This window comes from Protopterus annectens, chromosome 1.part2, assembly GCF_019279795.1.
Source record: "Protopterus annectens isolate FY-2018-M chromosome 1.part2, PAN1.0, whole genome shotgun sequence".
Classification (NCBI taxonomy): Eukaryota; Metazoa; Chordata; order Ceratodontiformes; family Protopteridae; genus Protopterus; species Protopterus annectens.
The window spans coordinates 251,141,645-251,169,218 of record NC_056727.1 but is presented as its reverse complement, the minus strand read 5'-3'; positions in this window follow the sequence as shown (position 1 = coordinate 251,169,218).

The following is a 27,574-nucleotide window of genomic DNA, read 5'->3' as shown; positions in this document are numbered from 1 at the left end:
GTTTTTCCTGGACCCCCTTGGACAATTGTCATCATCAGGGGATAGTACCATATCTGGGCTTCTGCCTGGTAGTGCCAGTGAAACCCCTGGCAGGCACAGTTCCTGTTTCCATGGCTGGAGACAATGAACTGTGCACCCTGCCATGTATGGTCTGCAGCTGTCCAACAAACCTCTGTATAGGGCAGCCACATGGCAGACATGTGTGCATACATGCACACACACTTCACCAACACAGCTAGGGCACCTCCATACCTACAAACACCATATCTGCCCAGCCCATTTAATAAAGATCCACCTAACCCACACACATGATGTCATTCAAACAGTTCAGCCTAGGCCTCTGGCAAACCCACAACACACTCTGTGCATATGATGATACCTGTGCCACATCCCTGTTATCCATACCATTAATGCAGGGACATGCCAATATGGTTCTGATGCACAGGATGAATGTACTAAGGTTTAGCAATGTAATGCTGTTTAACGTGTTTTCAGATGGAATGACGAATGCTTACAAATCAGGGTGTGTAGCTGTCCAGCCATGATGCATTATAGCTGTTATTAACACTGACTGATTGTGGTCTCCATAACATATTTTGTTTGTGTTCTAGTTGTCTATGTGTCAGCAGGATGTTGGTCTGCCTTCCTGTCCTAAAAGGGGTGTAGCACATTGGTGATACATTGATTTTGTCATATCCCGGGTACAACTGAACACAGGTAACAGGTCTGTATAACAATTACTGCATGTGCCACATGGCTGATAGGTCTGAAGGGTGTATACAGGCGAGTGCATGGTGGCTGATGTCAGCAGCTCTTCTACTGTGGACAATTGTAAGTGTACTGCATGGCACAGACAAAATGTCAGTGAATAACACACACACACAGAGGCTTTGATGTTGAGGCAATACACAGAGAATACTGTTCACATGGATGTACTTCATTTTTCAGCGAACTCATTTTGGCCTATGTAGTTCCACTCAGACCAAATTGCCAAAACATCACATCAGGAAATAATCGGTTCACCAGTTTAATGTTATTGACTATGGTACTGGCAGGGTATATGTCCTATTCCCCAATGTAGTGCAATCCTGGAGTTGGTAAACATAGGTGTGCTGGTGTGGGTGGCACAGCTCCCCACTTTGGAGGGTATGGGGTGGCGTAGAACCACACAAAGTGTGATTAACAACTACTTAACCTGTTAACATAAACTGTACAGTATAGCAGGACAGTAAGCAGGGGGATATCCACAATAATCCCAATGTGGGTGGCTGTGGCCACAACAACCACACCCATGTATATATACCAACTCCTGTATCACTGTACAGCTGTACAGTGGGGAAGAGGACATTTACACATCCACTATTAGTTTTGCTTGAATGTATTTCCACAAGATGATTGCTTTGAAATGTTGCCTTTAGCCAGTTAACTCTTGGACAAATGATCTCCTGGGACATATATTTTCGCCAGACTGAAGTAGATCCCTTCACATACACACACACTTTCTTGGCAACACTGAGAGTAGAACCCCTACATAGGTACATATTGCTACTAATGTGCTTGGCTTTAACTGCACACACCACAGAGCTTTTAGGGTGAGGGGTGTCCCAAGTTTCCTGTTAGGTGAAGAACATCACCAGGCCTTGTACAGTATGGTAATGGGGGATGTACTGGGTGTTAATGAACAATACATAGTATGACATACTGTCATGTACACATTGACCAACACATGCAGTCATAGACACATTTAACAGACCTGGGTTTAGTAGTGCTAACTACCTTGTCAGTGAGTCCATTCTGTTACAGAGTGTTTGCACACAGCACATGCATCATTGGGCTGGATAGTGTAATCAGTTACCTGTATGGTTGATGGTGACAGTGGTCCTCATACAGTGGACCTTGGGAAATGTACTGGGGGTACCATGGTGTAAAGACAGTATACTCAACACCCACACCCCATATTGGATATTGTACTCACTGAAACCCATGATAATGTTCTGAAATACCCACAATCACACATTGACCAGGACTGCAATACAACCCCATGTCTATCTAATCAGTGCTACTACAGGGATATGCATTTATTGCACATGCCACAGGGATAGTAGGGTGATGGTTTGTCATAGTTCTTCTAATGTCAGCAACATCACTATCCCTTATAATGTATGGCAAGGTTTATTGTATTTGGAAAATGTGGCCTCAGAATGCTGTCTCCTACAAATATGCACACACACACATACACACACTTGTCAGGACTCAGAGGGTAACCCACGCCTATCTACCAATTTGCAGAACAGTGTTATGCTGGTACTGCAATCCTCAGGTAGCCCATAGGGTGAAGAGTGTAACAAGGTACATTTAACATCAATTACAGCAGCAGCCATTTCTAAGTATGGCAATGGGGGTGTAGTGGGTGAGAAGGCCCTCAGATTATTGTCAACTGCAAGTTTACAAACACACAGACACTGTTATTCTCAGTAATGCACACTGACACATTTGTCAGTACTGGGGTCCATAGGTGTGGTGTTCCTAGGGTGTGTACCAGGCTAATGTCCATGGAGAGATGAGAAGAATAGGGCATGTGGGTACACTGGTATCATGCCACTTGACATTTGTCAGCAGGCCATCTATCAACTGATGCCACTTGAGTGATCCCCAGGGTGACAGTTAAATTCAACATCCAGGTGCTCCAATTGACATGTATGCAACATATATTACATAACATGGCCAGTGTCTGGGTTAGAGACCTGTACTCAAGCATGTTCTGTTGACTGTGGTAGTCTGGTTGAGGTATCCGTGGCATGTGGTGCATATAGGGTGGGGTTTCCTAGCTATGGCATTCATAACACAGCTGTGCAAACATGTCTGTGTCAGTCAATCATAGATTGTCTGTAAGCAGCCAAGATGGATACCTGACATCTGCACATCTGTACAGAGGACAGACAGAAATGAGCTAGCCAACAGGATATGCATTAGGATGAATGTTTTTACAGACAGACATCTGACACTGATAGGTATGCCATTACTCCATGACAGCAGTCTTCAATACATGAAAAGAGACATTGAGGAGCTCTCTGATTATGTAGCCCAGGCAGGTATGACCCTGACCTTGAGCAGTATCCTACCTTCACCAAGAATGATGCCACAATACAGAGATAAGATGATCAGCTTTAACAATTGGCTTAAACACTGGTGTCATTCAAAGGGGATCCAGTATCTGTCTGCCTGGGATGACATGCTGGACAAGCCACGCTGCATGAGGGACGGCTTGCACCTGTCACCCTGGGATTCGGATATTGGCAAAGGCTCTTGCCACCCCATAGTGCCTTTTAGGCAAGGCTCAAATTCTAAACCTACCACCCTAGAACACAAAAAGGAAAAAACTAAGGGTAATGCTGCTCAATGCCAGAAGTCTAAATCTCAAAATGCACGCACTCGAGGCCCTTCTCAGTATGGAGAACATCGATGTCTGTGCTGTGACAGAAACCTGGTTCAAGGCTCCTGAGAGCACCCCAGCTATCAGGTTTTACCTCATATCATGCTCGCCCCAAAATCCGGACAATACCAAGAAAGGAGGGGGTATCCATATTCATCAAGGACACCCACACCTCAAGACTGGTGGCAACGCACGATGCATCGGAGACCATCCAGGTGCAATTAACCATAGGCAAGACTGCTCTGCAAATTGTAGCATGTTACAGGCCACCCTCACAAACTCAGGAAACTCACATGGCCTTCCTGAAAACACTAGAGGGATAAATGTATCACCAAACACCATCATACTAGGTGACTTCAATTACCCTAATATAGACTGGGAACACTACTCAAGCCCAAACACCCTAGCCCAAAAGTTCCTGGAATTCATAAACTCAAATGCCATGGAACAACTAGTCACCATCCCCACAAGAGGAGATAACATACTTGATCTCATCATCACGAACATGGGAGCACAATGTTCAACACCGAAGTATACCCTCACTGGTGAGATCAGATCACAAACTAATCTCGCTGGAGGTCCTCATCCCACCCCACCTGAAATAAAAAGACCACAGTAAAGAACTTCTCAAAGCCGACTTCACACTTCTAAAGACTAGTGTGGTCTCCTTTCAGGCCCCGAGCATGGAAAACAATACTCAAGCCGCTGAATCACTTACAAACGCTTCTACCAGCACCTGCAGGACTGCATGGATAAGGCAATCCCAAGCAAAACAAAGACTCTTTGTACCAAAGGCAAGCGTCCAGTCTGGTGGACCCCAGCCATAAACAAACTCTACAACAAAAGGAGGAAGCTACTACAAGATAGAGCAAAATCCTTAAAGGTAAGACACCCTTGATCACTATAAGTAAAAACTAAGAGCTCTCATAAAATCATCCAAAGCAAATTTCGAGAAAAATAGCTAAAGACTCAAAAGACAATCATAAGGCCTTCTTTAGCTATGTTAGAAACCTAGGAGGAAACTCCCAGATATGCTCAGAACTAGTTCAAAATGATGTGAAGATTACTGATCCTACAGACATTGCCAACATACTGGCTGACAGGTTCAGTGCAAACTTCTCCCCTCCCCAAAGGAGAGATATCTATACCAAATGAGTGCAGCCCCCAAACATCTCCAGCCCAAGTGAGAACTGCTCTCTCCAAAGCAAAACACAGCATCCATGGGACCGATGGTGTTCCCGGCTGTGTGCTCCACGAACTCAATGAGGAATTAAACCCACAGCTAGGACAGCTGTTTAATCAAAGTCTTACCTCTGGATACGTCAGGAGTGGCGCACTGCAACTGTGGTCCCACTTCACAAAGGCGGTGCCTCCACAGACCCTGGAAATTACCGCCCATTAGCTTGACAAGCCTTATCTGCAAAGCCATGGAGAGGATCATAATGGACCTCATAAATAAAGACATAGGGAATTTGCAGACTTTGGATCCAACCCAGTTTGGCTTTGTCAAAGGCAGATCATGCCTTTTAAACTTGGCTGACTTTTTGGAAACAGCCACCAAAGCCATTGACGAGGGAAAGGCAGTCCATACAGCCTACCTCGATCTGGCTAAGGCCTTGATACAATACCCCACTCGGGTATCATTGAAAAACTCATCAGCTTAAATGTTAACCCATACATCACAAGATGGGTTGCAAACTGGCTGAGTGACAGAACCCACAGGGTCAGAGTTGCTGGCGCCATGTCAGACTCAAAGCCTGTCACAAGTGGTGTCCCACAGGGCTCAGTCCTGGGCCCACTCTTGTTTGGCATCTACTTTTCAAGTACAAGCAAACACAGGAGGGTTATGGCTGACAAAGTTTGCAGATGACTGCAAACTGGGCCATAGTAGAAAACACATCTGACACAGATATCCTTCAGAAGGGTCTCACAGAAACGGATAACTGGTGCCAGAGCCACGGCCTAAAGTTAAATGCCAAAAATGCATAGTCATACCCTTCGGGAAAAACAAGGTTACCCCTAGCTACCAAATAGGTGGCAATCCACTGAGCACAGAAGAAGTTATCAGGGACCTGGGGACCCAGGTTGATAGTAGTCTGTCATTCGACACCCATGTAGCTAAAGTAGTTAGGAAGTCCTTCTACATTGCCCACCTTATCATGAAGGGATTCTCATCTAGATCAAGGGAGGTCATAGTCTCCCTTTACTCATCACTCATCAGACCAATGATTGAGTACAATGCCCCATTCGAATGTATCTGACCCGACACTTGCAGCAGCTGGAGAGGCCACAAAAGTTCCTCACCAAAAGGATAAAGGGTCTCAAAATCTGTCCTATGCTGCCCGACTGAAAGAACTCCAGCTCTATTCAGTAAACATTGCTCAAAGGTGACCTTTGCCTAACATACAAGGCCATGTCAAACCCAGATTTGATGAATATGCTTCACCTCAAAAATCTAGATCCATCAGAGCCACAAGGCGGGAGACTTAAACCTCGACACGGCTATTAATAGGACGTGCTGGAGGGATAGATTCATCACCCAAAGACTCCTATGCTGTGGAACAAAATCCCGGTACATGTGAGGCAGAGCACCTCGCTGGCCTTGTTCAAGAGAAATCTTGACCAATGGATGGGAGATCGCAGATATACCCCAGGAATTACCTCAGTGTCACTGCTCGACAGAGGCACAGCAAAATAATGGGTATAGTTCCCCATACTAAAGGGGTGGCGTAAGCCACAAAACAATGGGCTAGGCTTATAAATGCCCTCGGGCAGATAGCCTAGTATGAACCTATGAACCTATGAATATCATTTCCTAAACACATAGTAGTCTACAGTTAATATCCACATATCAGATCAATATCCAATAGGGGATACTTAATAACACACAGCTCACACACCAAGAACACGATAGTCTGTGCTCAGAGTCCAGGTTTGCATGCAGGGGTGTATGGTTCCAGTACAATCTGCAAAATACTCTTACTTGGAAAAGCATTGTTATATGTTGTAATGTAATAATACAATACATGCAAGTGTGGCTGCATATAACCTGGGATACTACCCATGTATGAAACACAAACAAAGAGAAAAGACTCTGGTACTAGCCATGTATACTCAGGTGTCCCATACAGTATACTCACACCCCTTACTACTGTAATGGCAGCACATAGAAGCATATTATGTACATGGAATTAAATACACTTATTAAAGATGTCATTACCCTGCTACTATTTTATCAGACTGGAATGTGATCACTGGTTACCAGGGCGGAGCTATGCTTAGCAGGTGTAAACATTGCTTAAATGTAAATGATAAGCAGATTTGCACACTGGTAAGTGGAGACTACACAATGTAAGCGCCTTTCTGTTTAACCATATGTTAGCACTGCTTACCATTGCGCAAACCCACTTAAAGCTGCTCAAAACTGCCTTAACCACTCTGTATCCAACAGTCCTTGTTCTGCCTAGCAATAAACTAAACAGCACTTGCAGGTGTTGAACCCAGGACCCCGTACACTACAGTCACAGCAGCTAACCACTAAGCCGTGAAGATGTCTGCTATTTTTTCAATTATATCATTCAATACACATACTGAATAGTAGTATATAACTGCTTTGACTACTACAATTGTTTAGTAGTTGTAAGTGAAATTAGTGTTGAATCAGTCATGTTTTTATATCTAAATATACACATATCAGATAAATATGGTGGGATATATCTGGGAAGATATATACAACACTCATGTTTATACATAACAAGAATATGGATATATATATATATATATATATATATATATATATATATATATATATATATATATATATATATATGAACTTGTACAGTGTCTCTTACAGATATTTAAGAGATGTTATTCAGCTATATAGGGCATTTAGGGACAACTACCTCTGGGAATGTTTGGGGTTATCAAAACGTACTAGAGAATCATTAGATAACCTATGTAGAAGATTCTATAGGAATGAGAAGTGTACTAATGGGTTCTCTGACAGAGTAGCTAATGCTTGGAACAGACTACCAAATTACATTAAAGAAAGTACTAGTTTAGATATTTTTAAGAACAGCCTGGACATTTATTATGGGAACAAGTGTTTTGGCATATTGGCAAGCTAGAAAGGCTTTAATGCCCGTGCTTGAAACATTTGTATGTATGTATGTATATGTAAATATATGTATACATGTACATTCACACACACACACACACACACACACACACACACACACACACACACACACACACACACACATATATATATATATATATATATATATATATATATATATATGTGTGTGTGTGTGTGTTCATCTCAGGTCACTTTCAGTATCACATCCAACAACAGTACCATGATATCTCCTGATAACCACACCAAACTACTTGGGGTACTAATTGACAACAATCTGAAATTTGAACTAAATGTTAACCAAATAATTAAAAACACCAATAAAAAACTTGTCTCTCTCTACAGAAGCAAACTCTTCTTAACCCCTTTAGCCAGTGCCAACACAGCATGCACCCACCTACTATCCTCTCTCCTTTATGTCTCCTCCATTCTCACTAACCACTCAAAAACCGAACTAAATAAGTTAACCGTCTGCTACAACCATATCGCTAGATTTGCTGTAGGATCTACCTATCATACACATCACTGTCAGAATCTGAAACTACTAAAATGGCTCAAGTTCCCTAATCTACTTCTCTATAATCAGCTTACTTTAGCCCACAGAATACTTTACCAACCAGAGTACCAAGAATACAAAAAGACCTCTAAATCCTGCAATCATGCCGGTGATTCACTATTCTCTAACTATATAGCAAAAACTTGGAACTCGCTCCCTCCTGCCTTAACCCTAGAACCCTCTCTAACAAAGTTTAAAATTGCAGAAAAACATTATTTCACCAATCACTGGTTATGTACCTGCACTTGTCCAGGTTAATCTCCCTGAGCATACGTCTCTTAGCAGCTCCTTGCTTATATATATATAAATATATATATATATATATATATATATATATATATATATATATATATATATAGATATATAGATATATATATATATATAGATATATATATATATATATATATATATATATATATATATTTTTTTTTTTTTCCTCTCCACATTTCTACTGACATCTCTACCCACATAGTATACTACTTCCTTTTCCTTAGTTCCTAACTTAATGCAATTTTTTCTCTTGTTATCTTTGTATATATTCTTTATTATTTAAACTGTTAGTATTATACTTATTAATTGTATTTGTTTAATATATACTGTATTTCTGGAGCTTTTCTCCCCAGGCCTCCACTGAAAATGGATATGGATCCAGTCGGACTTTCCCAGTTGACAAATGTAAAATATATAGTGGAGTCATACCTCAGCACCATAAGTCACAGCCTCTTAGTGCAAAGGAATGTAATGTAAGTATTGCACTTATAAATGTAGAATGTTGCTACAGTAACAAGGGTTGTGTCAACAGACGTGTAGGGAATCACTTTTGATACCGACATGTATGCCATCAGTTACTGTTAGACATCATAAAATCATCATAGTGAAGTACCACGCAAATCACAGTAATGATCCTGTGGAATACAGCACAAATATGACCAATAAATGTGGACAGTCTGAAACAATCTGGTCAGTTCAGAGGTATATACAGAACTCCTTAATGTGAAACGTGTCGACCAAGCCCAACAAAGGGGATGTTTACAGCCAAGAAAATGGGGATATCACACAAATACTGGAATAGATAAGCTCACACAGTTGATGCATTCACACCCTACTGTCTGTCCTAACACATATTAACTGGAGGGGCAGAGGTCCCAAGCCCACATACTTCCCAGTAGTTAGTGACATACAGCTTCACAGCATCCCACTGCTTTTTCAGAAATACACAACATGTATGATGGCCAGGCAACAGTACATCTGACAAATATCTGGACATAACATCCCACTAGCTAAATACACTGAGCTGCTAAGCATGTCACAAAGCACTGTGTAAACTAAAGGCAGACTGCCAAAACATTTACCCAAGTTTCCTATGGGGGAATACACATGTACTTGCAAATATAAAAATAAGAACAAGTACCAAGTTGGTTGGTCAATCTGTTGCAATAAAATGTCCAAAAATGATGACCAAACGCAGCAAGCTAAAAGAACGTCCTTTATTCTGACAAAATAGCACGTTGATTCTCAGCGAGAGCGTCATCTGTGTGGAGATATGCGTGAATGGGCGTACCTTCGTTGAAGGTTGTGCATCAGGGCTGGTAACTCAGCACGTAAAAATCAACTACCAATCATTAGAAGACCGGAGTTCCGCTGTGGTGACCCCTAACCGGGAAAAGCTGAAAGACACAAACAAACAAACAAACTAAGTACTTTCACAGAACATATCTGCTTCTTCAGCTGATAATGTCGATGCTTTTCCTTTGACTGTTTTTATACTTACTAGTTAATGCATTAATTGAATAATCATCTAATTAAAATCAATAAGGCATTTAAAGTTATATGTCTCTATAAATTACAAATGTATATATTGCATATAAACGTAAGCATAAAAACATAAAATACATTAAAAATAATAATAATCAAAACATTTAGTGTATTTACTTAATGCAATTATGTAAATAATTTAATTCAGGTTTAAGAGAAAATACTTCATTGAGACCTGGGGGAGCGCATGCATTAAAATGCAGTATCCATTTATTTTCCTTTCTTTCAGTGTAATTCTTAATGTCCCCACCTCTCTTCATTAAAGATACATTTTCTAAAATTAAAAACTTGCTGCTCTTTTGTATTTAATATATGTTTATACAAAGAATTAGTAGTAATTTGTCTCCTTATCTCTGACATATGACTACTTATATGCTGTTTCAATTTTTGGTTTGTTTTTCCTATGTAGAATGCTGTGCATGGTAAACATCTTGTCATATAAATAAGGTTGCTGGTATTGCAATTCCCGTATGCTTTAATGAAAAATTCTAACTGTCTCGAGGAATCTATAAAACTCTTGCTAGTATATATATATGCTTACAACATACACATTTCCCACACCTATGTGTTCCTACATATTTATTCTTGAGTAAACTATTGCTATATTGTTCTTTATAGCATAGTTTGTTTTTTATGGTGTTACATTTGCTATATATAAAAGTGGGATTTGCACCTATGCTGTTTATTTCTGGTATCAGGGACAGCATGGGCCAAGTACCACAGTGGTGGTGCTGCTGTAGCGTTGTCGCCTCACAATAAGACGTTGTCATGTTCGATTCTCAGCTAGAGCATCTTCTGTGTGGAGACATGCGTGAATGGGCATACCTTCGTTGAAGGTTGTGCTTCAGGGCCTGCAACTCTGCACGTAAAAATCTACTGCCAATCATTAGCGGACCGGAGTTTCACTGTGGCGACCCCTAACCGTGAAAAGCCAAAAGACACAGCAGACACAGCAGATCAGGGCAGCATGGGCCAATGTTTATGTATAATATTCCTTATGTTTCTAGTTTTTTGATCATAGTTCATGATATATTTGCATTCCTTATGCACATTAGATTCTCCTTCATTTTACTAGTTGAATTTTCATTAGAAAAGATTGGTGCATAAATATTATTATGATTTGACATGACCTCATTTTTTTCTAGTGATTTTTCCTTATCATAACCCCTCTGTTCAAACTCATTGGCTAAATTATCTAATTGTTTGATACAAATAGTATCTATAGTATTGTGCCTACTAACCCTAGCCATTTCATTTCTCATAATGTTTCTAAAAATATGTAGGGGGTGCATACTATCTGCTGCTAAATATGTGTTCTTTTTACTTCTTTTTTGTATAAGGAAGTTTCTAATTTACTTCCATTGTTCTTCTCTATATGAATGTCAAGGAATTCTATGGCTTTGTAGTCACCTTGTTCTTTAAATGTTAAGAATATGGTGCTACTCTGTATTTCTTCTATAAATTAATTTAATTGACAAAGTGGACCATCCCAAATAAGAAAAATGTCATCCACAAAATGCTTGTAGTTCTTATTAATACATTTATTGGTTATGTCCAAAATGTTGTCCATTTCCCACATATTCATGACTATATTTGCATACGTATTAGCTACTGATATTCCCATAGCTACTCCTGACATTTGTTTATAATATCTGTTTCCAAACAAGAACACATTATGTTCTAATATTAATTGCAATAAGTCACATATTAGGTCTAATTTTAGATGTTTTAAATCAGTATGGGCCTCAGTATAATTCCTAATCATCTCTATTCCTAAATCATTGGGAATGCAAGTAAATAAGGAATTAACATCAAGTGTAACCAAGTAGCAAGTAGCTGCTAAGTTACTTTCGTTCCATTCAAACAATCCCTTTAAAAACTCTGTGATGTCCTTAATAATAGTGACAGAAGTATTCAATACACATTTCAATTCTGATTCTAGATTTAGATATGGCTTCTGTTGCCCAACCCCTTTCTGAAACTATTGGGCACAGTGCTGGTCTCAACATATATTTGTGAATCTTTGGGACTCCATAAATAATTGGAATCACTGTTTTTTGTATATATAAATATTTGTATTGTTGTTCTGTAAATAAGTTATTTGCATATAGTTCCTCAAGTGTGTTAGCAACTATCTGTTAAATATATATGACATCTATCTTTCTTAAGCATGCATAATCATTAGTGTTCAACGTAGCTGTCATTGTGCTATCAAATAATCTTTGTCTAATACAACTATCCCCCCTCCCTTGTCAGCTGGTTTTATAATAATTTGGTCATTATGTTGTAAAAACTCTATGGCTCGATATTCCATTTCACTTAAGTTATAAAAACATTTCTTGTATTTCTCATGAAAAAGTGCATATATATCCTTTTCAACCATTTTTTCAAACATATTAACTTGGTTCTGTGGGGGTACAAAAGTAATACTTCTATAATGCTTGCTAGTGAAAACATTAGATTAATTTGCTTGCATAGCAGAGAAAAAAAACATGTCAATGCAATTACCATATGAATAGTTTAAAGTCTGTAAGCATTTTAGAAATGTCCATACTAGTTGCAGGTACAAAAGTTAAACCTCAGTTTAATACCTCTGTTTCACTTTCAGTTAACTGATATTGCGATATATTAAAAACAATATTGTTATTATTAGTACCTCTTTTAAAATCTTCTAACTGATCTGGTTGCTTCTCTTCCATTCTCGTTAACTGTATGAGTGTTTGTGCTTCGGTGCTAAAGGGAATGGTTCTTCTCTGAGCGACAGAAAATTAGAAACATTCAGATTAAGCTGCATGGTTGTATCTACAGGATCCAAAGCAGATACTCGATTAGCATCAGCTGTTGTGCGTTCACCAGATGCTAATAACATGTTTGATGCAGTCTCCATTGTATTACAAACATTCTCAGCTTTTTTCTCTCCCTCCTGCACTCTGGTTGTGATGTCTCTTCCTTCACTTAATGCATTATGATTGGCTGATGGTTCTGAGCCCTTCTCGCAATCGTTGTTAGTCTGCTTTCTCGGCCAAAAGAACACATTGCCTACCTTGAAATCATTTAAATTTTGTTTTAATTTATGTTTCTTCGGTTGTACAAGTATAGCTTCAAATATGACTAATTTAGCCAATGTTTCAGTTAGTAAAGTTGATAGCATAGCATTTTCACCTGATTCAGCAAGTTCATTGTATAAACTAATGATGTCTTCCTTGAGCTGCTGTTTTTTTGGCTCAAAGAACTCATTCATAAGTTTCATGTACTGCATGGAAAGATAGAAGTTCAATTTTTGCCATTGGTGTAATAAATCTGCATAAAGGTTGCCATATGTTGGCATTTTCAATATGCGGAGACCCCTTGAGGCAATGTTCAACTTAAGATATGCTTTAAATGACAGTCTCTGCCACTGCAGCTCTTTAAAGTTTTGAAACAGCTTTTCAAAATTAAGAAGCTGACTTTTATACTCCTTAATATCAGGTAGTGGTGTTGTTGCTTCCTTGATGTCTTCCACTGCAGTTTCAAGTTCTTTTAATAGAGGATTGTCTAACACCTCCATCCATTGTTGTATTTGTTGTGAAGATGTATGAGACATGGTGCTCAAAACTATTGTAGCTTGTGCTCGTTGCATACCAACTTGTAAACCACATAATGAATAAAATAAGAACAAGTACCAAGTTGGTTGGTCAATCTGTTGTAATAAAATGTCCAAAAATTATGACCAAAAGCAGCAAGCTAAAAGAACTTCCTTTATTCTGACAAAATAGCACAAGTACTAAGTACTTTCACAGAACATATCTGCTTCTTCGGGTGATAATGTCTATGCTTTTCCTTTGACTGTTTTTATACTTAACTAGTTAATGCATTAATTGAATAATAATTTAATTAAAATCAATAAGGCATTTAAAGTTATATGTCTCTATAAACTGCAAATGTATATATTAAATATAAACATAAACATAAAAATATAAAAACATGAAATAAATTAAAAATAATAATAGAAACATTTAGTGTATTTACTTAATACAATTATGTAAATAATTTAATTCAGGTTTAAGAGAAAATACTTCATTGAGAACTAGGAGAGTACATGCATTAAAATGCAGTATCCATTTATTTTCCTTCCTTTCAGTATAATTCTTAATGTCCCCACCTCTCTTCATTAAAGGTACATTCTCTAAAATTAAAAACTTAAACACATGCTGCTCATTTGTATTTGATATATGTTTATACAAATAATTAGTAGTAATTTGTCTCCTTATCTCTGACATATGACTACTCATACACTGTTTCAATTTTTGGTTTGTTTTTCCTACGTAGAATGCTGTGCATGGTACACATCTTGCCATATAAATAAGGTTGCTGGTATTGCAATTCCCGTATGCTTTAATGAAAAATTCTAACTGTCTCGGGGAATCTATAAAAGCATTGCTAGTATATATATATATATATATATATATATATATATATATATATATATATAAATGCTTACAACATACACATTTCCCACACCTATGTGTTCCTACATATTTATTCTTGGGTAAACTATTGCTATATTGTTCTTTATAGCATGATTTGTTTTTCATGGTATATTTGCATTCCTTATACACATTAGATTTCTCCTTCATTTTACTAGTTGAACTTTTATTAGAAAAAAATGGTGCATAAATATTATTACGATTTGACATAACCTCAGTTTTTATTTCTAGTGCTTTTTGCTTATTAATTTTTGAACATTGCAATCAATGCGATTAATATTAAAACACAATGTGTTCTTGTTTGGAAATAGATATTATAAACAAATGTCAGGAGTAGCTATGGGAACATATGCAGCTAATACGTATGTAAATATTGTCATGAGTATGTGGGAAATAGGCAACATTTTATACATAACCAATAAATGTATTAATAAGAACTTGTTCTACAAGCGTTTTGTGGACGACATTTGTCTTATTTGGGATGTACCACTGTGCCGATTAAATGAATTTATAGAAGAAATACAGAGTAGCACCATATTCTTAACATTTAGAAAACAAGGTGACTACAAAGCCATAGAAATCCTTGACATTAATATAGAGAAGAACAATGGAGGTAAATTAGAAACTTCCTTATACAAGAAAGAAGTAAAAAAGAACACATATTTAGCAGCAGATATTATGCACCCCCTACATATTTTAGAAACATTATTAGAAATCAAATGGCTAGGGTTAGTAGGCTCAATACCATTTGCATCAAACAATTAGATAATTTAGCCAATGAGTTTGAACAGAGGGGTTATGATAAGCAAAAAGCACTAGAAATAAAAACTGAGATCATGTCAAATCATAATAATATTTATGCAACATTTTTTTGTAACAAAAGTTCAACTAGTAAAATGAAGGAGGTATTATACATAAACATTAGCCCATGATGTCCCTGATACCAGAAATAAACAGCAAGGCTTTTATAAATTCCTTGAGACAGTTAGAATTTTTCATTAAAGCATACGGGAATTGCAATACCAGCAACCTTATTTATATGGCAAGATGTGTACCATGCTCAGCGTTCTACATAGGAAAAACAAACCAAAAATTGAAATAGCATATAAGTAGTCATATGTCAGAGATAAGGAGACAAATTACTACTAATTCTTTGTATAAACATATATTAAATACAAAAGAGCAGCAAGTTTTTAATTTTACAGAATGTATCTTTAACAAAGAGATGTGGGGACATTAAGAATTATACTGAAAGGAAGGAAAATAAATGGATACTGCATTTTAATGCATGTACTCCCCCAGGTCTCAGTGAAGTATTTTCTCTTAAAACTGAATTAAATTATTTACCTAATTGTATTAAGTAAATACACTAAATGCTTCTATTATTATTATTTTTAATGTATTTTATGTTTTTATGTTTATATGTAATATATACATTTGTAGTTTATAGAGACATATAACTATAAATGCCTTATTCATTTTAATTAGATGATTATTCAATTAATATATTAACTAGTAAGTATAAAAACAGTCAAAGTAAAAGCATCGACATTATCACCTGAAGAAGCGGATACGTTCTGTGAACGTACTTAGTACTTGTGCTATTTTGTCAGAATAAAGGAAGTTCTTTTAGCTTACTGTATTTTGTCATAATTTTTGGACATATACTTGCAAATATAGCAGGCACTACAGGCATGTAACAGCACAGAGTAACAGACACCAGTGTGAAAGTGCATACCCACAACCAATCTCAACACAGTCACAGTCACATTATGGTAAGCCTAATTAATAGCACAGTATATGGACTGTGTGAACAAAACCATCCTCATATTTGCCACTCACACACTAACTCTACATATACTGGCCCAATTCACAGTGTAGTCTGATGCCTGACTGTGGTATGGGACATGTCTCAGTCTGGCCCTATAAACATATACACTGATAGGGTACCAGAAACTGGAGCAGTATGCAACATCAGATAGAACAGGACCAGGAACACTGACAACTATCACAGTTTGTACACAGGCCAAGTAACATATTCGCAATACACTGCTACACAATACTGACACTCTGTCAACAATCACAATAAGTACACAGACCCCACTGCTGTACAGACTACAACAGAATGTCCAGGTTGTGTCCTCAGATATAAGGCCTACTATACATAACATGTCTGATATATCACTGGCTTGTTATCAGGAATGATGTCAGTAAATAATGATATACTGCACATATGCACCTCTTACTGCATGACATATGGACAACGGGTGACAGACTTGGTGGATACAGGCACAAACACAGGGCCAATGTTGACATATTGCTGTGATAAACTGAGAACATTCCTGGTGTAACAGGGTTTGTTGTGACATATCTCTTCTGAGGGATATGAAGTCAGTAACACACATGGATGTCACCATGTACTGATTGCAATCATCAGAGTATGCTCCTGCATTTCTAAAGATAGGAAATGTGTGAGTAACACACCACATCTAAGACTCAAAATTCTAGCCAGTCTGCAGATAGCCCTACAGGTGAGAGTTTCCTCAACCACATAACACTGTCATGCCACACGTTAAATCATGTAGAACAGCCATATTCACACAAACCCTGTTAAACCAATATTGCTTCAAATGTAGAACAGCAATACTTACATTCTGTCCCCATGTCTGGAACATCCTCCTCCTGTTTGTTGGCCTGTCTCCACAGTGTATGTTGTAAGAGGTACTTCCAACTACCCTCTGTGATGCTGTTTGTCAGACACCCACATGAAGTCCTGCTCACAGTGAAGGAAAGGGGCCAACATTCACATGAAGTGCTTAGTAATAGGAGTGTGTTTCCATGTAATTGGCTATAGGAATGATACCATAGCTGTTCCACATGCAATTAGCAAGTGGGGGACTGCAATTCATGCACAGGCCATCAGCTGATCATGAGCATTACCTACAAAAGTCAAGCTGCTGCCTATGCAAAACAGATGTACTTTTCCACATCCATCAGAGAGGGAGAGAGAGAGAGAGAGAGAGAGAGCGAAAGACAGAGAGACAGAGAGACAGAGAGAAAGTAAGAAAGGAAAAAAGTAAGAGCCAAGAATGTTTGTGTATGAATCGTGGGTGGACAGTGGTATCTGGGTATTATAACGGTTGCCTATATTGTTTACTAATCCATACTGTCACATAGTAATTGCACATGGCTGTACACATTTATGGCTGTGGATTGTCTACAACAACCTCTACAGTGTTTGAAAACTGTTGACCTTGTAATGTGGACATTGGGACATATAGGTCCTCAATATAATGATGTAGCAAAACCCACACTGTAATGGATCCTGTTATTACACAATCACCCCAATACTCACACAGGACACTGATGACACGCTCACTTACCAGTACAGAGTTTCAAACCCCTACCCGACTATATATTGCTATCACAGTGTTATGCAGTTATTGCACACGCCACGGATCTTACATGTTAGAGAGCTGTAAAAAGGTATCTTTGAAGGTGAGTGACATCAGCAACAGTGCTAAAGGAGGGGTAAGGGAAGTGAAGTAAGTGTGAATGTCGACAAAATCAGGTGTCAACAGAGAGACACACACACACACACACACACACACACACACACACACACACACACACACACACATAAAACACACACACACACACACACACACACACACACACACACACACACACACACACACACACACTCTCTCTCTCTCTCTCACAGAAACACACACATTATCACAGTTGACAGGATCAGAACTGCTACGTAACTGGTTTGTTACATTATAGTACTACACAGCTACCGTAAGCACCACAGAGCTTATAGGGCTGAAACATGGCCAAAGGATTATTTCAAGGTGACTGAAATCAGCAGGTGTGCTAAAGTAGGGCAATGGGAGGTGTAGTGAGTGTGAATGGCTTCAAAATTATTCATCTCCACACACACACACACACACACACACACACACACACACACACACACACACACACACACACACACACACAGAGAACTTGCCAGTACTGAGATCCATAGGTTAATTGCTTCACATGTGTGTAATAGGTGAATGGGCATGAAGGCTCTACAAGCTAGGCCAAGAGAATACCTTGGCATCAGGCCACATGACAATAGTCCCCAGTGTGGCTCAGGGGTGTAGTCCCTGGATTGGGCCGCAAGGGTGGGTATTGTATTCACCATCCACTCATCTGGGTTACTATTGTGGGTGGCCAGTGATGTGCACTGCTTCCCATGTATGTGATCTATATTCCATAACATGGACAGTGTCTGGGTCCCACATGCATGTTCTTTGACATGTGGAAGTGTACTTGAAGTCTCTGGGGCATGTTGTGTGGACAGATTGGTATCTTCTGATGTAGCATTCCTGACCTTATTTGGTGAGACCTGGCTATGTAACTGAGGCCGTGCTTGCACCTACATTGACAGCATGATACTGGTATTCAGTGGAGTTAGTGGCATCTGTCCATACAGGGTATGTGTATAAGGCATGGTATTCCCTTTGTGGGTTACGTTTGCAGACTCTATAATTGTTGCAGGTGTCCAGTGAGGAACATAGCAAAAGGGCCACTCTGCACATTTATTTGCCTACTGAGGGGATGGAACAGGGTGCCATGTCCTTTTACTTGCTGGATAACACACATTCAGTCAGGAGATGTAATACATCAAAGTACTTTCTGAAGTCAGTGGCACTGTTGTGGTTAGCAGGATGGAGTCCACTGCAATTACACCATGGTTACTATTTGTGAGGCAATATGCAGGGAACTACCAATATAGTGGTTGCTGCCTAGTCAAGTGTGTTTGTGTATGAGACATGGGTGGAGAGTGTACTCTGAGCAATAGAAGGGTTGCCTATATTGTTCACCAATCCATAATGTCACATGCAGGGCTATGGATTATCTACACCAACCTCTCTGGTGTTTGACATTTGTTGTCCTTGTAAGGTGGGCATTATGACAAATGCTAGGTCCTCAACATACTAATTTAGCAAAACCCACACCCCAATGTTTCCTGTTATTACACAATATTACAGCAACCTCCACATGGGATACTGATGACAGACAGACACATACACACACTTGCCAGTACTGAGATTCAAACCCCTATTTACCTATGTATTGCTACTACAGTGTACCGCATTTACCGCATGCATCATGGAGGTTATAGGACTGATGTTGTCCCAAGGTATTTCTAAGGTGAGGAACATCACCAGCCTTTGTAAATACTGGCATTGGGTATAGATCCCAAAAATAATTTTACCCTACACACACACATTTACATTTGCCAGGGGAGAGGTTTGAACCTCTATCTAACAATCTTTACAGACCATTATGTTACACATTTTCCACATGCACCACTGACCTTACATGGTGTAGGGTTGGCAACAGGTACTTCTAAGGTGGATGATATCTGCAGGACTGCTAAAGTCAGGCTCTGAGATGTGTACTGAATGTAAATGGGACCAAAATCTTTGAGGTACAGACATACATAATACATATGTACACACAAACACTTGCCATGGATGAGATTCAAACCCATACCTATGTAGCTACTGCTACTACATCATTCTGCATTTATGGCACACGCCATGGAGCTTACATGTTGGCGAGCTGTGCCAAGGTATCTTTAAAGGTGAGTAACATCAGCAGCAGTGCTAAAGGAGGGGTAAGGGAAGTGTAGCAAGTGTAAATGTCCATAAAATCAGGTATCATCAAAAACACACACAGTTTCACAGCTGCCATGTCTGGGATTAGAACTCCTACCTAATTAGTATACTATACTATAGTATCACACAGTTATTGCAAGCACCATGGAGCATATATGTTAGAAAGCTCTTCGCAGGTATCTTTGAAGGTAACTAACAGCAGTGCTAAAGGAGAGGTAAGGGGAGAGTAGTAAGTGTCAATGTCCATAAAATCAAGTATCATCAAAGACACACACACTCTCTTACACAAACACACACTGTGTCCATGTCTGGGGTTAGAACTCTTACCTAAATAGTATACTACACTAGCATTACACAGCTATCACAAGCACCATGAAGCTTATGAGGGTAGCACTTTCCAAAGGGTTATTTCAAGGTGACTGACATCAGCAGGCATGCTAAAGTAGGGCAATGGAAGGTGTAGTGACTATGAATTACCTCAAAATCATTCTTCACACACACACACACACACACACACACACACACACACACACACACACACACACACACACACACACACACACACACACACACAACTTCACAGTTGTCATGTGTGAGATTAGAACTCCTACCTAACTAGTTTTTATATTACAGTATTACACATGTATCGCAAGCACCACACAGCTTATAGGGCTGAGATTGGGCCAGAGGGTTATTTCAAGGTGACTGACATCAGCAGGAGTGCTAACACGGGCAATGGGAAGTGCAGTGTGTGTGAATGGGCCATAAACCATTCCTCTGAAAACACACACACACACACACACACACACACACACACACACACACACACACACACACACACACAACTTTACATTTGACAGGACTGGGTATACAAATGCTAATTGAATACTGATTTGTACTATCATGTTATACTGTTATCACAAGCACCACAGACACTATAGGGCTGAAGGCTACCAAAAGCTATGTTTACAGTGATTGACAGCACATCATGTGATATCGGCCAATTGGATGTGTGGTGGGTGGGACAGGCCTCATGATGGAAATCTCTCTTTCACTGTCTGTCTCTCTCTTCCCCACATCTATCTGTGTGTATGTTTGACATATTAGTGTGGTGGCCTTGGATATATGTGAATATTCCTATCCAATGTGTGCGCAAAGCATGAATGGTGTAAAATGTGGTGTGTGTGCACAGACAAATGCGACCGACAGATATGTATAGTCCACTGTGTTGTCAGACATGGGCTGCAATTCTCTAAGTGTAGGAGCATGCCCAGTATGACCTTCTGTATTGAGTGTATGAATCCATTCCAGGTAGGTTGTACTCCAGTCCAGGGTTTGGTGTTCTACACCTACAGCTAGCAACCTGTTTCTGCAGGATATCTGTAGATAGGTTGACAATATGGAGTCACAATGGGTGACATATATTGGGATACTGTAACTAGTGTGTCTGTGCTGCTTGTGTTACATTGTTGGTATTAGTAGAGATATTCAGATATATGTACTGTTTTATACTGTGATTGTATTATGTCATCAACTACTGACAGATATACTTATTTGCTCACAGTTATTTCCTGGTAAATACAAGCTGAATGAAGCTGTGTCCAGTATTGTGGTCTGCTGTCTACATATTCTTGCACACTCATGCCATTCTGGAGGGATAGCTGCAGACACTTGCTGATAAGTCTGTGTAAATGGTCCAGCACCTTGCTACTGTAGTGGATGAGGATCCCCTGCTTGTACACATATCGACATAACAGAATGGCCATATCCTGCTGTGGCCATACCTCTCAGCTGTACAGATTCACCCAGGTTACACAGAGGCAGGGCTCATATATCTGGTCAGCTCCTCTTCACATTGTGGTTTATGAGCAGGTTTGTAGTCACACATTACTGGGTTTGCAGGCAAGGGCAGTATGTGCACACATCAGAATTTCAGACTTCACACACTCAATGACGTCCATGCTTCTACACCCCCCAAACTCTGTTATTCTATCCTCTTGCTAACATTATGCGAGCGATATCTGAGAAGTATCCCTATAGTTATCCCTTCATCCCAGTGGTATTTAGAGGTTGGTCAACAGTTCATGCAGTAGGACATGGTGGTCATGCTACTGGGATTTGTCAACATGGCCTTGCATTTGTGTTCTGTTGATTGTGTTATGTTGTTAGTTGGGACCCCATGAGATAACATACATTGGCACTACGGGTGAGGCACAGGCCTTTGACAGAGGACTGTAGGCAATTTGGTAGTGATGCAGGCCATCTGTAGCAGGCCAGTGCATTCTGTCACTCCTACATTCCCAGGCTGCATGCTACTGGATTCCCCTGGGGTGACAGGTTAAGCGTGCGAGGTGTTAATGGCAATAGTTCCTGTCCATATTAATCCATTGGTCTGGATGCTGGCAGGGTGCTGCTTACAGCTAGTGACACACCTGCATGGAGCATCTCTTCAGCATGCTGCATTCTGTGGGTATTCCCATACAGAGGTGGGAGTCATACTGTACTCATTCCCGACAGCAAGGATATGACCTGTGATAAACCTGTGGCTGATGGTGGGGTAAGCTGAGTGCACATGTGATATGGAATCTTCTTGCAGCTGACTCACAGATAAACCTGGGACATTCTCCTTATGCTGCCTTGTGAGGGAACATAGGCAGTCTCGCATTACTTCATAACTGTGCCTTTTGTGGTCTGCCACTGATTGGCCAGACTACATCAGTATTCCATACTACACAGACAACTAATGTACTGCTAACCTGTATGTACAATTCCACAGGTGTGTGCAGCTGACAGTTACATTTTATGTACTCTGCTAGGGTACTTCCACCTGTGTACTGTGTGTATATCTGGGCCTACATTCATGGCATGTCCCGCTTTTAGACGGTGACAAATATTGACATCTGGACAGTGAGTATGGACGACTGCTGACATGGGTATTGCTAAAAAGCATTGTGGTTGGCACTGCAGTTGTCAAAACATGGCCCTGTCATCAACAGTACTGGCCATAGGCCACCGAGACACAACCCTCCATGCCTACATGCTGATCACTTCCAGACAATATTGAACACACAACAACATAACACACTGACCCCTCCGTATTGTCCACATGCAACAATCTATCCTGTAAATGGGGCCAGCTCAGGTAATCTTTGCTCCACTGTTATTAAACCCACACATTCATGTTACTGCATTTCTACATAGGATTGTGGGGGGGGGTACACCTGATGACTTTAAACATTTGCTATGACTGTACTGGTATTTCAGGTGCTCTGTTGGCTTCCATTTCATTTTGTATTCTGACCTATCATGCAGACTGTAAGCATATTAGTAGAGTACAGATCTTAGGTTTTATTGACCTACATTTCAGTTTCAGACATCTTACCCTTCAAAACTAACATACAACTGCCAGACCTGTTGTAGTCTGTCTGTGTAGGTCTGGAGGGGGGCTGTTCAATATTGCCATCAACTGGAGGCCTTAGCCCAGCCTTTCTTTATCGTCATCTACACCTGTTCTGCTGGCTGAGGCTACTGTTGGGTATGTGAGCCTCACTGACATGCATGCGTGTGTCCTATGGACACATATTTGGGCCACCACATGTACTGCAGTGGGATTTGTCACCTTGTCTAGTACTGCCCAGTATGCTGACACCAGTATTTGTTATGGATTTCAGGCTGCCCATATAGGTGTCCACTATCTGCTGCCATCCCATTCAGCCACCCAATTCCCTTGCATGCTCACGTCCATACCATAGATACAACTATCAGAACATAGTACCCCATTCAGCAATTGATAGGAAGAGTGACTTACCTTGTGGCTGTGCCAGTATTGAGGATGGTGCTGGAGGGCTGACTATATGAGATGCACATAGTACACTCCTTATACATGGTAAAGCACAGGTAGTGTCATGTTTGGCATCCCTTTTACTGTATGTGCGAGTCAGAGAGAGAGGTGTCATTTCCTGGGTCTCTACAGTGTCAGTGTATGTGCTATGCGTTGCCTCTTTGCCAAAGCCTGGGCATACTGAGCATGCCTCCTTCTGCCTACATGGGCAGGCACAGGTTGTTTCTCCTCTGAGTCCCTCTGTGCCTGTGATGGCCTTGGCAATGGTGGGGGGCTGTGTGGCTTTGCCCCGTGCTGTTCCTGCTGCAGCTGTTTCCACAGGATCATATTGTGTAGCATGGCACATACTATGAACATTTGTGTACATGTAGCTGGAGAGATCTGCAAGGCTTCATTGGATATGTGCAGGCAGCAGAACCATGACTTGAGCATTCCAAACACATGTTCTATTATGATTCTGGTTTGTGCTTGTGCCTCATTATGGAGTTCTTGTTCAGGTGTGTGTGCATTTCTGATGGGTGTCATCAGCCATGGCTCCAGTGCATAACCAACATCCCCCACTAGGTGGCCATATGGGATGTCCCCACTGGCAAATAACTGGTACAGCTGTGTCATATGCCAGATGAGGGAGTCGTGATAGCTTCCAGGGCCACCAGCACACACATTCAAGATAATGCCCTGAGCATTGCACATGACCTGGCAGTTGATGGAGGGGAAGCCCTTGCAGTTTATTTAGACCCTACCCTGCTCAATGGATGGTGCTTTGATGTGTATGTGCATGCAGTCTATTGCACCCACTACCTCAGGGTATACTGCTATTTGGTGGAAGAGATGCATATTGCTGGTCAAACCTTCAAGGGTGTTGAGGAAATATATGTGCTCTCTGGCATGTGCTGACATAGCATCCAGGAACTGGTGGAGTACCCTGGATGCTGATGTCTGGGAGACCCCCATGATATCCCCAGTTGCCATTTGGAAGGTACCTGTGACTAGTATTCTTGAGCCTACACATACCTTGGTATCCATTGGGATGGGTTCCCCTCTGTTAGTTCTGTGTGTGAGGCATGGCCGGCACAGCTCAACAATTTGCTGTAGAATGTCCCTGTCCACCCTATAATGCTCCACTATCTCCAGCTCATGTAGCCCCTGGTAGGTTACCCTGGGTCTGTACACTCTTCTTCTTCTCCTCACAGTGAGTTGGTTGTCAGCATTCACATCCTCACCACCCTCAGCCTCTTCCACATATTGATGTATGAGAGCAATAGCAGCCCCTAACATTTTGTTAGTTTTGTCAGGTAAAATTTCTCCATCTGTGTACACCGGTGGTGTAGAGTTTGTGGGAGAAAACAGACTGGAAGGTGTTTCTATAGTTTATAGTAGTGTGCTAGGCAGTTCCATGTGTAATTAGCTGATTCTGATACATATCACCTGCCAACTATGCTAATTCTCCTTGATTGCCTTCCTACTGCTGTTTTCCCTTCCCATTGTTTTCTCGTTTAAGCACTGAGGTGCAGTGCACCTAGCCAGTGCTCAGATGTGAACAGAGCTGCTATTTGCTGTTTTATTTTTTGTTTGTTTGTTTAAAACCCGTTTAGGCAATGTAAACACTGCTAGGCAGCCTCAGACACACCCTCTTCCTTAGCTGTGCTTAGTTAAGGGCAAACACAGGCCGCAGCACTCCTGTAAGCTTATAGCATGCATGACACTCTCCCTTATGAAGTTATCTACTTCTTATACCATGATGTTGCTGCACCTACACAGTTGGGTGCAAGCTAACACTGAAAGGAAATCTGTGATTCAGTATCAATCCCCTCATTTGCATAAAACAGAATGCTAATTCATAGTTACCACACTCACACTGAGCCTTCCCCCTTAGCAACTACTATTCCCTGGTATTGTTGTCTTATGCATGCCATTGACTATCATGGCAAAATGCTGATTTGGGTTTAAAAGCTTATTTCCAACGTTTTTCCTTATTTTTGTGGCGATCCCATTTGCGCACCGCTGCCCTACGTTTAAACAGCCAAAATCGGACAAAAAAATGCAAGTTATTTTTTATAATTTTGCAACTATTTTTCATGCCAATGGCCATATATTTGGCCATTGGCATGACTACTACACTGAATACATGCTTTCTTTGGAGCTGTCATGCCTCCGTTTTGTAATTTACAGAAGTGTATTCAGTTAGTAACCAAATACATTTCTGCAGGTTACACTATTCCTGCACAGATGCCTGCCTGCTTCCTGGATCACTAATTCACCTCATTTGCATGGTTTTCACCAGCAAATGGGGTAACTAGCATATAGCAGTGGTGTCTGTGCAGGAATAGTGTAGGAGCGCTCGTGCACATCCCTGGAGCTCATTCCTGGATCGCTCGTTGGCCATATTGCATGCAGCAGCTCTTGCACTATTCCTGCACTCCATGCAGAGCTTGTGGAATCTGGGGGACTGTCTTATACAGTGATTATCAGGAGGAGTTTAAGCATTAGTTTGAACCTTCAGAACTAGAACAATTAGTACTATGAAACAATTGAAATCAGTCATTGTGTTACACAATCAAAGTGTTATTTTTGCAGCAAGAAGGTAAAAACAAAATTCTAAACTTTACCAGTGCAGTGGATAGTATATCATATACCAAATGACTGGCTCTGTTCAGATAAACTATAATTAATACCATTATTTAATGCTTCATAAATCATAGATTATTACTTTTCATATTTTTTTATCATTGTTTTCAGTAACTACACAGAAAAATACAATGTAGATCTTCAGTTATTGTTTTCCTTACTTCACTGTGCCTGTTAACCCTGGAAAATCTCCTATAATTTTCCTTCACACAAACGGCGGTTACCATTTCAACCTTTTCTGCATTCTTTCTCCTACTCAGCAAGCCCCATATATGCCTTACATTTGATATTCTCAAACCTTTCTTGCACATCAAAAGTGGACATATCTACGTGTGTGTATTTCTCAACAGCCATTCTGTTATGAGTGCCCTATTTCCATTTCAGATATTGCTTTAAAGAGTTTCCAATACACTTATATAGTAAACCAATGCTAGTATAATTCTTTCTTCTCAATACAAGTTTAGAAAAATATATGCATCTTTATATGCTATGGAAATGTTATACCAGTCTGTGGAGGCATTATGAAGGAAGGTGTCTTCAATTAGTGAGATCTCAATGTTAATAATAATTAACTAACTAAACTAATTAATAGTTAAAATAATAAATAAATAAACAAACAAATAAATAAATAAATAATAAAGTTATCTTTGCAGTAGTTTCTCCCCACCCCACCATGAAAATGCCTGTAACCTATTACAGAAAAGTAACAATGCTAAAGTATTTTGTAACATTAGAAAAATAAAATTACATAACAAATTATGAATGAGATTTTAGGGTATCATGTATAATATCTGAACCCATGTGATATACTCATGAAAAGTGAAAGCTAGAATGCATAGATAGACTTCCCACTCTATGTGGTACATTGCAGATTTTACTGTGTCTCACCTATGGCTGCAACTGTGGTAGAAGCAACTATTCCCTAGCCAAAGTGGCATAAGAAGACTTTAATGAAACAAGCAAGGCATGTCCTTTTCTTCAAAAAATGCAACGTGCATTACTTCTTATTCCACACTACATAA